We start from the raw sequence: 12,353 nt of genomic DNA on the forward strand, positions 1-12,353 counted from the left end.
TGATTCCCTCTTTGCTCTGAACCCTGGGGCCGTGCGCACCTGCATTTGAAGCTCAGGGGAAGCCGGCACTACCTCTACGCTGGTAAGTGACAGACTCCAGTCCAGGGCCGACATGTTCTGAGGGCTCTGAAAGGCAGAAGGGCAGCTCTCGCTGGACTCCAGGGAGGTGCTGCAGATGGGGAGCCCCACCCACCTGTCAAAGGAGTTGACATTTATTTGGGAAGGATGAGACCAAAAATTTCAAATTCTTAAAAAATTCCTTTTGAAAATGTTATTAAGCTTTTAAGATGATAAAGAGAAAACACTTGCCGTGACAACATAGGAGGAGATCAAGCGAAGAGTAAAAATTCTCCTCCCCTGCAACATCTCCAAGCACATTCTAGGGGACAGGATTCAAATCCGGAGCCCTCTAAGCCAGATTCACAAGTGGTCCCCTTAGCCTTCCCTCCCCTTGGCCCATGGGACTGGGGCTACTGGGGTTGGCAATCGTGCCAGCTCTGCCTGCAGGACCTCTTGATGGCATCTCTTAGGAACATACAGAAGGGTCAGGTCTTTAGTGAGGCAGCTTTTCACAAGTACCCATGTATGTAAGTGCACAAGCATGTGCAAGCACACACGTGCACGCACGAGCACACACGTGCATGTGCACACACAACCCATCTTCCGGGTGTGGCTCCTGGTGTGTCCGAGGGGTCAGCTAGGTGACCTTTCATTACAATCCTTGGTAATAGTCAACCAGAAAGGTTAGAACACATATCGGGTACTGGTGTACTGCTCATAACCGTGGTCTTTGGGACACTTGACCTGTGTGCCTTGGTGCTCAGTGACTCAAGTGGGGAAATTCCAGGCACAAGAGGACAAACAGTGCTGGGCCGACAGGGGAGAGGTTTGAGGGGAAAGATGAGCAGATGGGCCAGACCCATCCCTTTGTGTCTTTAATGACAGATATCTTCTTCTATCAAGCATTTACAGTGATGTTTATCTCATGTGCATTTAATTATGTGTATAGACACTCAAAATATTTTTAATTAAAAATACTGAATACATTTGAAAATGTACTCTTTCTTGTATCCTACATATTAGTACATCCACTTATACATGTATATTACTGTTCAGAGTTGTATATACAAAACCATGTATACTGACTTGCTGGACAAATTTTAAAGGCTCACTAGGGGTAATACATTTTTTCAAATAATTAATTAATTTATTTATTTATGGCTGCTTCGGGTCTTAGTTGCAGCATGTGGGCTTCTCTCTAGCTGTGGTGTGTGAACTCAGTGGCTGCGGTGCACGGGCTCTCTAGTTGTGGCGCACGGGCTTAGTTGCAGAGCGTGGGCTTAGTTGTCCCGGCTTAGTTGCCCCGAAGCATGTAGGATCTTAGTTCCTTGACCAGGGATAGGACCCATGTCCCCTGCATTGGAAGGTGAACTCTTTTTTTTTTTTTGGCTGCACTGGGTCTTCGTTGCTACATGTGGGCTTTCTCTAGTTGCGGCGAGGCGGGGATACTCTTCGTTACTGTGCATGGGCTTCTCATTGCAGTGGCCTCTCTTGTAGAGCACGGGCTCTAGGCGCACAGACTTCAGTAGTTGAGGCACACGGCCTTAGTTGCTCCGCAGCATGTGGGATGGAATCTTCCCAGACCAGGGCTCAAACCCGTGTTCCCTGTATTGGCAGGCAGATTCTAAACCACTGCGCCACCAGGGAAGTCCCGGAAGGTGGATTCTTAACCATGGGACCACCAGTGAAGTCCCCCACTAGGGGTAATTTTGACTATACTGGATGTTGACTTTAAGTAATGACTCTAACCCCACAAAAGATAAGACTCCACTGTGCCTATTCCCTCCTCTCTGCCAAGCCCCCCATTATGCCCTGGGGGAGACAGAAATAAAGGTCCCACCTTGTGGGATATTGTATCCTATTGGGGGTAGACGTATAGGCACATGATGAGAATATACTGTGAGGTGTGTTATAGGGGAGGTGTGTCCATGGGGAAATGGCATCCAGGAAGGCTTTGTAGAGCAGAGGACACTGGAGGAAATTCTCAGAGGAGGAGTAGGAGAGGTTATGGGCACTAATAGTTTCAGCCTTGCTCCTGATGTCTGGGAGACAGCCTGGGTTCAAAGCCTGGCCCTGACACATACTAGCTGTGGGACCTCGGGCTAGTTACCTCATCTCGCTGGACCTAACGGCAGATGCTGTTGGTCACCCACCAGCCGGCATTTCTTTGTCCTTGCACGACTCTAACTTTGACCCTGGCTCAGGGAAGGGGAACCGAGCTCCAGCCCCAGTCCCAGCCTCCGGGGGAGGGTTCCAGAAGATTTAAGACCTTGTCCCCTTGTCAGTGATTGGTTTAGGCATTGAAACATATTGCACCATTGGCACAACTGCCTAACAAACCACCTTGACACTTCAAACAACAACAATCATTTCCTTTTTTATTTATTTTTGGCTATGTTGGGTCTTTGTTGCTGTGTGGGCTTTCTCTAGTTGCGGCGAGTGGGGGCTACTCTTTGTTGCAGTGCATGGGCTTCTCATTGCAGTGGCTTCTCTTGCTGCAGAGCACGGGATCTAGGTGAGTGGGCTCAGTAGTTGTGGTTTGCAGGCCCTAGAGCGCAGGCTCAGTAGTTGTGGCGCATGGGCTTAGTTGCTCCGCAGCATGTGGGATCTTCCCAGACTAGGGCTCGAACCCGTGTCCCCTGCATTGGCAAGCGGATTCTTAACTTCCGTGCCACCAGGGAAGTCCCAACAATCATTTCTTTTGCTCAATACATCTGTGATTGGGGCAGGAATTAGTGCGATGGCTCATCTAGGTTTCACATGGTATCAACTGGGCAGTCTGAGTGGAGCTAGAGGATCAATCACACGGCTGGAAGTTGGGGCTGGCTGTGGGCCGGTCACTCAGCCTAGCCTGCGGGCCAAGGGCCTCCATTCCTCCTTGCTTGGACTTCTTCAGACATGGACGCTGGGTTCCCAGAACAAGCGTCCCAAGACGCAGGAAAGAGAAGCTGTCATTTTTTAAGGTCTGGGCCTGGAAGCTGGCACAGTGTCATTTTGTCCTGTTCTATTGGGCAAGCAGTCACCAAGCTCAGATTCAAGGGGAGGGCACAGACCTCACCTCTTGATGAGAAGAATATGGAAGAATTGGGGGTGGGGGCATGTTTTAAAATTGCTGTAGCCAGTGAAACATGGGGAGAAGTCTGTTGTGGGGTGATTTCTAAGAAAGGTTTCTTTGCTCCCCAAAAGAGACATAGGCTTAACTGAATCACAACTGAGAGGCCAACATAAGAAATGAGACTCTCCCAAGAAGAATAGGATGATCATACACTTGACCCTTTACGATTATATTCTTAGTTTCATAAAATTCAGGGAAAGGAGACCATTATAATAATATCTCCTGCAGTTGTTATATTTGGGATCATAACAAAGCATGCCTAAATTACATATAATTATGTGAATTATACTTAAAATCCTGTAGAATTTCAATATTTGATGGGAAAACTCAATACTGTCAAGATGTCAATCCTTCCTAAATTAAAGTATAAATACAATGCAATACCACTGAGATTGGAATTTAGAAACATTCTAAAGTTCATCTGGAAAAGCGAATGTGAAAAATTAACCAAGAAAATTTTGAGAGAGAAGAAGTGTTCTCACAGGACACAAAAACACATATAATGGGATGTATCATAGCATAAGTTTTAATAACAAGAAATTGGAGACAACTTGAATGTCCACCCCCAGGGGAATAGTTAAATAAATTAGAGAGTATGACTCAAGCTTGAGCATGCATCAGGATGACCTGAAGACTGTCAGGTCCTGCTCGCAGAGTTTCTGTAGGCTGGGGGAGGGAAGCCTCAAGAATTTTGCGTTTCAAACAGGCTCCCAGGTGATGGTGATGCCGCTGGTCCAGATCACACTTTGAGAACCCCTGAATTAGAGACTCTCTCTACTAGAGAATACACTGAAATTGATCTAAGGACAAGGTGTGTGTGAGCCGCAAAAGATAAAGAATAACATCAATTTTCCCTCCCAAAACACAAAAACTAAACTTAATCAAATTATGTGGGTGTATAATTTCACTTAAAAAGATGACTGAAGGGAAAAAAGACAGGTAAGGAAAAGGTAGATGGTTGCTCTTCTTGCCCTGGACGTTGCTGCGTCTGCATGCGATGCTGCAGCCACCTTTATACTGGCCTGACGTTGGAGCCAATAGCAAGGAGGGAGGAGCCATGAGAATCACAGGAAAGCATGCCCGCAGCCTGGTGTATCCCTGGAACTCTTGTTATGTGAATTAATAAGTCTTCATATGGCTTAAGGCCATTTTTTGTTGGGGTCTTCTTTTACTCACAGCCCAAACTGCGTAACTGATATAGTAATGATTGAATAAGATCATATAAGTGAGTGCTTACTTGGGCACTTGACACATAGCCCTCTTCCATCCAGCCACCTTTTACTGCACTTATTCTGGAAAAGCTTTCTGGGCTGGGCCATAATAGGAAATATTGTGAGGAAGCTGGCAGATTCCCTGACCTCCAGGAGCTCAGAGTGGATAAGGGGAGCCAAGGGAAGCAAAAGAAGGAATTTAATGGTTCATGCAATTGGGAAATCCAGGAATGGGCTGGCTTCAGGTGTGGCAGAGTCCTGTTACTCAAATGATGTCAATTGGTCTCTTTTTCAATGTGGCTCAGGTCTCCCCTTTGTGAGCTACTTGCATTCTGTCCTGCTGTGGAGCACTTCCTCTATGCAGTGGGAGGAGAGCATGGATTTTGTCAACCATAAGGCTTACATCCTACCATCTGAGCAAGCCTAGAGGAAAGAGAAGCCTCCTCTTTTCCCTGCCTCCATATATAAAATCCCAGGGAAGGAGTCTGACTGGCTTAGCCTGTGCCATGTGCCCCTATCTGGCCAAAAATTGTGGTCGGGGGATGGTATACCATGCTTGGCCTAACATGTGTATTGTGTGGGTGTTTACATATATCATTTATGTCATATATGTGTATATATTGTATATATATATATATTTTAATCTATTGTGTCTTTTTTAAGATTTTATTTTTGGCTGCTTTGGGTCTTTTATTTAATTAATTAATTAATTTATTTATTTATTTATTTTTGACTGTGTTGGGTCTTTGTTGCTGTGCGTGGGCTTTCTCTAGCTGCTGAGAGCAGGGGCTACTCTTTGTTGTGTTGCACTGGCTTCTCATTGCGGTGGCTTCTCTTGTTGTGGAGCATGGGCTCTAGGCGCACGGGCTTCAGTAGTTGTGGCTCGTGGGCTCTAGAGCACAGGCTCAGCAGTTGTGGCGCACGGGCTTCATTGCTCTGCGGCATGTGGGATCTTCCCGGACCAGGGCTCGAACCCGTGTCCCCTGCATTGGCAGGTGGATTCTTATCCACTGCGCCACCATGGAAGTCCCTAATCTATTGTTGTATAACAATATTACCACAAATGCAGCAGTGTGAGACAACATATATTATCTCACAGCTTTTGTGGGTCAGGAATCCTGGCATGGCTTAGCTGGGTCTTCTGCAAGCCTGCAATCAAGGTGCAGGCCAGGACTGAGGCCTCATCTGGAGGCTCAGCTGGGGAAGGGTCCACTTCCAAATTCATGCAGCACTTGGCCAAATTCAGTTCCTTGCACATACAGGACTGAGGGCTCATTTTCTTGCTGGCTGTCACCTGTCCTCAGTTTCTAGAGGCCATTTTCAGGTGGGCTGCAACATGGCCACCTGCTTTATCAAAACCAACAAGAGAGTGAGAGAATTAGTAAGATGGGTGCTACAATCTTTTTTTTTTTTTTTTGGCCACGCCATGTGGCACGTGGGCTCTTAGTTACCTGACCAAGGATTGGACTGGTGCCCCCTGCAGTGGAAGCTCAGAGTCTTAACCACTGGACCGCCAGGGAAGTTCCCGGGTACTACAGTCTTACGTGATGTAATCACATCATCATATACATGTAATCACATACATCCCATCACCTTTGCTGTATCCTGTTGTTTAGACATAAGTCACAGGTCCTGCCCAATCTCAAGGAGATGGGATTCTGCATGGGCATGAATACCAAGAAGTGGGTGTCATGGGGGCCACCTCAAGAGTTTGTCTCCATAGAGTATATATACATACAGGTATATGTTTACTGAATAGTTTATTACATATATAGTTGTTCTCTGCTTGCTATTCTCCACCTCATTCTCCCAGTGTAGCCAAAATTCATTCATTCACTTATTCATTCACTTAACAAGTACTGATCAATCCCCTGCAATGTGCCAGGCTCAGCCCTAGGAAGATGGATTCCTGTTCTCATAGGACTTATATCTACTGGGGGAACTGAGAGTTAACTAATCACACAACGAAATATATCATCACAGACTCTGTAAATGCTATGAAGAAAAGTTCAGGGTACAGTAAAGGCATATAACTAGGGGTCCTGTCCTGGTCTAGGGCTCAGGAAAAGTTCCTCTGAGAAATATTTCCTGAAATTTAAGGATGAGTAGAAAATGCAGTGCACAGGGAGTCAGTGCAATGGGGCAGGGTGTGTAGAACACTCTAGGCAAAGGGCATGGCCTATGCAAAAGCCCTGAGGCAGAACTGTATGACTAATTCCTAGAACTCAGTGAATTCCCTGAGGCTGGCATCCCGAACAGCAAGGGGGACTGGAGAATACTGTTCCTGATCCTGTCACTCCTGGTGCTTAAAACTCTTCAATGACTTGTTCTCAGAACCCTTAGTATAATATCTAAACTTGCCCTTGGGTAGACTCCTGTCTTCCCCTCTGGCTGCATGCCTGACCACTCCTGAGCCAGATGTTCTGTCACCTCCCAGAAGCTGGTTTCTCCACCCCCAGCCCTTTGCTTGAATAATTCCTATTTGTCCTTCAGGACACAGATTAGACATCATGGCCTCTGGAAAGCTGGGTTAAATATTCTCCTGTTTGTCTCTGCAAACCCATGGGTTCCATGCAGGTTTTGTCAGGAGGGAGGCGAGTGAGGATGGGTCATCGTTCCATGGTCTCCTCTCCTCCCTCCCTCACAGGGTCACTTGGAGCTGGCTATGGCCATTGACAGATATCACTGATCTGCTTGAGACAGCCCTCTCCACATAACCCTCCCCCATCCAGGATCCTCAAACCCTCCCTTCCTTTGTCTCTTCCAGTGACCTAAGAGTGGTAACAGCCTAGCTGTGACTAAAAGTGTGTGATTAAAAGCTGGACCTCTGGGGCCATAGTTTGAATGCCAGCTTTGCTACATACTTAGGCTGTGTGACTTTGGGCAAGTTACTCAACCTCTCTGTGCTTCAGTTTCTTCATGAGTTAAAATGAGGATAATAACTGTACTCCCTTCATAGAATTGTTATGAAGATTAAATGAATTGGGACTTCTCTGGTGGTCCAGTGGTAAAGAATCCGCCTTCCAATGCAGGGGATGCAGGTTTGATCCCTGGTCAGGGAACTAAGATCCCAAATGTCGCAGGGCAATTAGGCCCATGAGCCACAACTACTGAGCTCGAGCACCTCAACGAGAGAGCCTGCATGCTGCAAACTATAGAGCCCACATGCTCTGGAGCCTGCGCGCCACAACAAAAGATCCCGTATGCTGCAACTAAGACCTAACACAGCCAAAAATAAAAATAAAATAAATAAATCTTTAAAAAAAAAAGATTAAATGAATTAATATATGTAAAGTACCTAGAACTGTGCCTGGCACAGAGTAGGTGCTTTGTGTTGTTGTTATTGGTCTTTAGTCCTCTCCTGGCCTGACCAGTTACTGTATCATTGCTTTTAGACTTGCCTCCTGAATAGGGCTGTGGAACCTGAAGTCGGAGTGCCCGGGGCTTCCCTGCACCCCTGTCTTCCAGCACCTGGCCTAGTAGAGGTCAAATGGCAACTGCCCAGTGAATTGGATTTGATCTAAGAAGATTTCTGGCCATCATCTCATTCAGGGATAAACATAGACTCTGGCCTTTCCTCCCAGTTGGGGAGAGAGGGGTGCCAAGCTGTACCTGCAGACCCTCCCTTGGATCTCTCTCCCTGCCCCAACCCCCAGTGCCACCCTGCACCCCAGCCTCTTGACAGCTCCGGGTAGGGCAGATCCTAACAGCCCTGAATGGAACAGTGAGGAGGCACCTGGTGGGTAGGGGGTGGGGGGTAGGGGTGGGCAACAGCCCTGTGAGCATCTGTGGGGGGAGGGGGCTCCTCACTTTCAGAGGGACACCAACAAGCCAGGTGGGTCCAGTGGGGAGTGGCCAGAGTGGACATGGCCCCATCATCTGAGATGCAGAGGTGTTAGGTTGCCACACCTAAGGGAGATGGGAGGGGTCCTCACATGCTGAAGGGGGGCCTGAGGAAGGGAGGGTAGCCCAGAGGGCAGGGGAATGCAGCCAGTGCAGCCCCGGACAGGGAAATTACTTGTATCTGGACTGTTGACAGTCACTATTCTTAATGTCCACCATGGCTCCCAAGCAATGCATCCAGTGTCTGACCATCTTTGTGGCCGTAGCTCTGTGCTGACTGTAGAGGGTGACCGCAGCTCACACCAGTGTGCTCGTGCTAAGGGCCCCATGACCATGCCCTTCTGAAACAGGAGGGAAGGAGGCAGGGCACAACATTTGAAGGAATGACATAGCCCAAGGACATGACATAAACTGATGAAAACCAAGTGGGTCCAAGATGGCGGACAAGTCGGCTTCCAGTAGACCTTGAGCCTCAGTATACACTCACTGAAACACATCAGCAAGCTAAATGACACACCCACAGGCGCCATGACATTTCCAAGACTGACCATAAGTATCAAAAAGTGGGCGGTGGCCCAATTCTTGGAAATCCACCCCCTTTGTGAAATAGTTGGAATCCTCCTCCCACTCATTAGCCTATGAAATTACCCACCCCTATAAAAACTGACAACCCCAAACCCTGGTGCCTTTCTCACTTTCTGAGATGGCCCACACTCTGTCTGTGGAGTGTGTTTCTCTCTAAATAAATCCACTTCTTACTTATCACTTTGTCTCTCACTGAATTTCTTCTGCGATGAGACATCAAGAATCTAAGCTTCATTAAGTCCTGAAACCAGGTGTGTGATCACAGTTGAAAGACTGTGGGTTTTGGCCGGGTTCGAGTCCCAGCTGCGGGGGTTCAAGTCCCAATCTGAGGTGCACGGTTTCACTTCCTGGGTCATCTTAGTTCTCTGCATCCTCCATGCCTCAAACAGAACCCGGCTGACTGTCAGTTCTTGTTTGCTGCTTGAAGGAAGGAATGAACGCCTGTGGTGGGCCCGGGGCAGAAGGGAAAAAGGGATCAGATAGACCTGGGTTCAAATTTCTGCTCTTGGGGCTTCCCTGGTGGTGCAGTGGTTAAGAATCTGCCTGCCAATGCAGGGGACATGGGTTCAAGCCCTGATCTGGGCAGATCCCACATGCCACGGAGCAACTAAGCCCATGCACCACAACTACTGAGCCTGCACTCTAGAGCCCACGCACCACAACTACTGAGCCCAGGTGCCACAACTACTGAAGCCTGCGCGCCTAGAGCCCGTGCTCCACAACAAGAGAAGCCACTGCAATGAGAAACCCATGCACCATGACGAAGAGTAGTCCCCGCTTGCCGCCACTAGAGAAAGCCCGCACGCACAAACGAAGACCCAACACAGCCAGAAATAAATTAAAAAATAAATTAATTAAAAAAATTTCTGCTCTTCACCTACTGGCTGTGTGACCTTGGGCAAATCATTTAGCTTATCTGAGCCTCAGTTTCTTTGTGAAATGGGAAGCCCAGGGCCTACGTCCCTGGATTGCTCTCAGGCTCAATGAGCTGCTGTGTACAAAGTAGTGACACAGTGGCTGGCGCCTGCATAAAGGCTCAGTAAACTGATAAGAACTTTTTCTGAGTCTCTACACATCCCAACGTGTCCGCTTGCTGTGACTCAACTTACCCTTTCAGGATTCCATCTCTCCGGCACCTCCCAGATTCTATCCAGCTCCCAAACCACTCAAGTCTCAGCCTGGCCCTCAAAGGATCAGGCATAAAGACAGAAAGCTGCCCATCTTCACCCTGAAGGAAACTGGAGGCCAATTCTTCTGTCCTCTATGGGGTCCTTGCCTCCTTCCCCATCCTTCATCTTGACTGGCCAAAAAGGACATCCCAGAGCACAACCCAAGCTGGAAGTTTCTGGAATTCATGGGAAAAAGCCCCACACTAGTTAGGGGAGAGTTCCCAAGGCCTGGGTGCCCCACACTCCCAGCCTGTCTGCTCCCTCGAAAAGGGTCCCGGTACCTCCTATTTTCCCAGCCAGGAGGCCTGCCAGTTCCCACATTACCACATGAATGGGCCACAAGGCGCCCTGTCCACTCGAGCAAACAATTTGGCTAGCAAATTGACATAATTAGGAGAGACAGAGAGGGAAGAAAGCCGCCCGGCTCCCACAGCAGCCCGCGGGCAGCTCCTGCCGAGCTCCTCCTGGGCTTTGTGGGCCTGGTGCTCAGGGCTGATTAGAAACCTTGTGGCCTTTTCAAGAGCCCTAAGTGATTGGCCCCCTTAATCTGATTACAACTTGCAGAGCCCCTCCAGCCGCCTCTGAAGGGCCGTTCTCAAGCATCCTGCTCGATGGTGCACACACGAGTACACACACACACACACACACACACACACACACACACTTAGCACCCACTCAGGCCTGCTGGTGGAGGCGCTGCCTCTTTCCTCATCATGGCTCACCTCTTTAGTCAGGGACCTCTGAGGACCTCTGAGCTGTCCTAGTCGCCGCCTTCAGGCCCCATTCCCCTCAAGACAGGCCCTAAACCTGACACACAAGGGGACTGACACTGCCCCTAACACACTGGGTCACCTATCTTTTAATTTTTTTAATTTCTTAATACAATTTTAAAAGTTACTTTCCATTTACAGTTATTACAAAACATTGGCTATACTCCCCACGTCGTACAATACATCCTTGAGTCTATCTTACACCCAACAGTTTGTACTTCCCTCTCGCCCACCCCCAATTGCCCTCCCCCCACCCCAACTGGTAACCACTAGCTTGTTCTTTATATCTTGGGTCACCTATCTTTAGAGTGTCCCACTCGGATACACTGCCCAGGCCAGGGGCACACGCGTACACTCACACCCCATGGGCATGCCTCCCCACCACCCATCCCTCCTCAGAGCGGCCACTCTGACCATCCAGGACAAGGTACCCGACCCCACCAAGGGCAGCCCTCTCTCCACAGCAGCTGTATTTCCGGGGCTTCTCGGGCTGCAGCTCCCAGGGGATTAGGCCCAGCAGGCAGCCTGGACACAGCTCAGGCACAGGCTGCTTGGGCCACCCCCCCTGGGAACTCAGCTCGCAGGGCTACCGTCAATGGCCTCAGCTCTCCACATCCACTTTCTAGCTCTTAATCCCCGGAGCTGAGCCACAATGGCCCCTTTTCCCATACTTGCTCCTGGTCCACACAGGCCCCAGCCTGGCCTCCCACCCCAATCGGAGCCCTCCTGGACGGCAGCACAGGATGAGGGTGGGGCGGGGGACAAACCTGGCGCAAGGCGGAAGGGGACAGAAGAGGAGGCTCTGGCCTTGTTAACTAACCACCCCTTCCCCAAGAGATGCAAGACAGGCATGTACGTATGGGTGGGTGACATGCGTAGGGCCCTCAGGGATGAGCCCCAGGCTGCTGCACCCCATCTTTCAGGCCATTCAACCTGGAGGCTCTGAGAAAGGGTTCTCCACTTAAGAACCCCACTCTTTTCTCACACCGTCCTGAAGACCCTCATCTCCTGGCTGGGCCAGGAACCAGAGAGTGGGAAACATGGGGTCCAGGTTGGGACATTGAAATCAGAGGGACCTGGGCTCCAGTGTCACTTTAGCACCACCCTTAATAACACTGTGACCATGGACGGGTTACTTATCCTCTCTGGACCTCAGTATCCCCACCTGTGAGATGCTGGGAGCTGCTGGGAGGTTAAATAACAGGGCCTGTAAGGTCAGCACAGTGCCCAGCACATAGTCAGCACTCAACACATGGCTGCTGTCATCATTTGTGAGTCAAAACAGGAGGGGACTTGGGGTACAGCCACCAAACAACAGATGTGGGGATAGTCTCTGGGTGTGCCCCTGCAGCCCTGCAGGAATCTGGGCTCTGCAGGGTCCTGCGAAAACCGTCGTCACAGCTGTGCCCTCCAGGATAAGCCTCCCAGTATAAGCCTCCCAGTTGCCAACATTTTAAAGACCTCATCCCCAATCACGTGACCCAGAGCTAGTTTGGGCAACAGGGGTCGGTCCAGACTCAGGTCTCTCCCTGCTGAGGCCTGGGCTTGGGCTCCCAGGGCAACCTCTATATTACCCTGAGGCAACTGCCGGACCCTTGTG

Source organism: Leucopleurus acutus, assembly GCF_964270905.1.
Source record: "Leucopleurus acutus genome assembly, chromosome: 1".
NCBI classification, from domain to species: domain Eukaryota; kingdom Metazoa; phylum Chordata; class Mammalia; order Artiodactyla; family Delphinidae; genus Leucopleurus; species Leucopleurus acutus.